This window comes from Cyprinodon variegatus, unplaced genomic scaffold (genome assembly GCF_000732505.1).
Source record: "Cyprinodon variegatus isolate N-32 unplaced genomic scaffold, C_variegatus-1.0 Scaffold817, whole genome shotgun sequence".
NCBI classification, from domain to species: Eukaryota; Metazoa; Chordata; class Actinopteri; order Cyprinodontiformes; family Cyprinodontidae; genus Cyprinodon; species Cyprinodon variegatus.
In genome coordinates, this window is record NW_015151270.1 from 186,754 (window position 1) to 190,058 (window position 3,305).

Consider the following 3,305-nt stretch of genomic DNA (forward strand, 5'->3'; position numbering starts at 1 on the left):
TTCAGTTTATTTTATTTATTTATGTCAATAATTGTTTATTATCCTCTCATCATTTCTTCATATTTAATTACGGATTTGTTTTACCTTTGGGCGACTGCAATGTATTTCTCCTGTATTATGTTTCTTTTATTTAATTTTTTTCATGCACAGCACTTTCAATTACCTGGCAACTTTAACTTGTTAAAATATTAACTTTTGTTGTCACTCTTCACAGCTTAGGGTCGACTGCAAGTATTAAAACTGGGTCTATGTTTGTCCTTTTGTCCAGAGGACATTATAATCTTGAAAAACAATCTTGCGTAAATAACAAAATGTAAAAACTGCTTCAGCTTCAGAAAATTAATTGTCGTCTCACATCTTTCCAACCTACTTTCACCCCTAAAGGACAGCAGTGAAACAAAGATGTCCTCTTTGGATTAAAGTATATATTTTAACCCTACAGCACTCCCCACGCGGCTGCTTGAGGTGACCAAACAAATGTTTTATTGTGCTTGCAGTCATTAAAGCTCATAAACCTCCCTGAGATCTCTCCTGGACCCCCACAGAGGACAGAGACGTGGTTTTCTCAGGTATGCCGATCCTCTCTGGATGTTTTTCTCCAACCTGAAGTGTCTTTCTGGGAGCTCTTCCTGTGGTTTTGACGTCTCCAAGTGATGCTCTTCCTGTCCGTTGCCTAGCAACAGAGGAGGGAAAAAATAGATGAGGTGATGAGTGAAGGTGATCTCGAGGGAGTTGGAGGAGAGGAAGGAGAAGGCTGGGAGGAGGGGGAGGGAAGCGATATTTTCTTTTCAGAAAGCTTTTCGCAGATCGTTGCATTGCTGTTCTGAGCTGTTTTTTTTTCCTTTTTAGTAAATTAAAAATAACATTCAGGTCTGAAAGTAAAAAAAAAAAAACAGAAATCAGTGTAATTTGCAAAGGAAATTAAAGCTTAATAAATGTGAGGTTTTAGACTGAATGTGATTCTATATAATCTGCTCCAATTCAGCTGTTTTATTAATAAATATAGAAGCAGTGTGCAGAAAATACGAATTAGTTTACCATAAAAAACCAAGTAAGAAATGACTTCATGATCCTGACATAAANAATTAGTTTACCATAAAAAACCAAGTAAGAAATGACTTCATGATCCTGACATAAACGTCGGTCCACAGTGGAAAAGTTGCCTAAAATAGACGCTGTCTCTGCTGATAAATGTTGCATTTGTTGCAACTCAACATTAGTATATTTCATTTAGATGCCAAAAAAAATTAGTACAAGAAGAAAATTTATAATAATCCACTGCCAACAAAAGAAACTATTCACACCCCTTCTCTTTCTACACATTTGCTCGTTTTCTTCAAGAAAATCTACACAAAATACTCAAAACAAAACAAAAACATTCAGTCTGTAAACAAAAAATGAAAATTTGATCATTTTCATGATAGTTTAAGTTTCTATCTACTGCGTTTTCATCAAAGTGGCTAATGATTGTTAAAGAAAACACATCCTTATCTTTCTGCTAATCAATAGTTAGCATTTCTGCTAACCATAGATTAGACTTAGACCCAACTTTATTAATCCCTTGGGATTACTCCTTCAGGGGAATTCTGGATCCAGTAGCTTATATAGAGTACAAAGAGTTAAAGCGAGATGCCATTAAAGATAAGTTTATATAATGAGTTTATATAATACAAAAAGGCATTAAAAGAAGAAAAAAGTTGAATGTCCTGGAATATGTTTCCCTTAGATATAAAAATATCTGCACAGCAGAGAGATAAGGGAAGAATACATAGCAGTTGACTTGGATTATTGTACATGCAGAGTTGTATTGGCCTCATTAGGTTATAAGTAAAAAAAAAAAATTACGTTGTGAATGATTATTATTGCTCTGTTTTGCATTATGACTAGTGGCTGTAATGAGTGTTGATAAGTGTTTCCCGATCAACTTGTTGAGGTTGTTGGGAACAGTGGTGGTTCTAGAGTCTTCCAGCTGCTGGGAGGAAGGATCTGTGATAACGCTCCCTGGTGCATTTAAGGTGCAGCAGTCTGTCACTGAAGGAGCTGTCCAGTTCAGCACCAGCTTCATGCATGAGGAGGGAGTTATTATCCAACGGAGATGTTAATTCAGTTTGGATCCTTTTGTTTTGTTTCCTTTTGTTCCTAGAAGCAGCTTTGTGTTGATGTGAACACATTATTTAGATCATCTTTCATCTTTGGGAATCCAGTGGAGACCCGTTCTAAGGGACTGGGTTTTTCATTTTAAGAGATTGTGATATACTTTACTCAACAATGTTTCCAGGTACTTTTATAGGAGAAACCAGCCCTCAGCATCACTGATCCTTACTGTGAAACAGCAGAGCATGTTTTTTAATATTTTTACTCCTTTGTTTGAATTAGATACAAAAGTCTTTGTCTCAGTCCTACAGTAGGTCACTGCTCCAGCTAAACTGCAAACCTCAACAGTTTTATGTTTTTGATAGTAGTAACGTCGCTGATGTTGTGTAAATATGGTCAAGTTTAGGATATTTAGACATCTGCTTTAACCTTCATGCTGTTTTTCTTTTCCCATTTTAAAGACTGGCAAAGAGAAAAAAAATATTTGCTGCACTCAATGTGTCTAACTTCTCATCTTTTCCTGTAAGTCATTGAATGCATCACCATCTCTAAGTCACAGAGCTGTGATTTTACATTTAGAAGTGATGTTCAGATCCGACTAATGGCTGCAGACAGATATTTAGCTCCACAAGATGCTCAAACCAGCTGGTTGTTTTTTGGTTTTGAATTCTGCATTAATGGAACTGTGGTTAAAAATAGACACGTGTTTTTATTAAACCTCCGAAACTGATAAATCAAAGAATATTATTAGATTATTTCCATGTGCTTAGAGCTTATGAGCTCCAGGGGTGCAGCTGCACCAGCAGCCATGATGTCAGAGATCAAACAGAGATCAATAAGCACATCTCATAAAGTGTCAGATCATCTCTGCTTTGTGTAGCATCAGCACTGTGGCTCAATGAAAGCTGAACTAAGCAGGAATATTTCTGGCTTCATGGGCCAAACGTTCCATAACAACCTTTTAGCTTTATTGTAGTTTAAGTGGTCTGAGAGGAAAGCTGGACTGTGAATCTGCTTCCAGGCTTCAGACGCTGCAGCCAGGGATGGAGGTCAGGAGCCTAAACAGCCTGTCAGAGCTAGGGAACTCCATGAAGATATACATCCATTTTCTGACACGCTTATCTCAAGCAGGGTCGCAAGGGATGCTGGTGCCCAGTGTTGGGAAAGTTCTCTTTCTACGTGGACTAGTTCAAAGTTCAGTTCACACATTT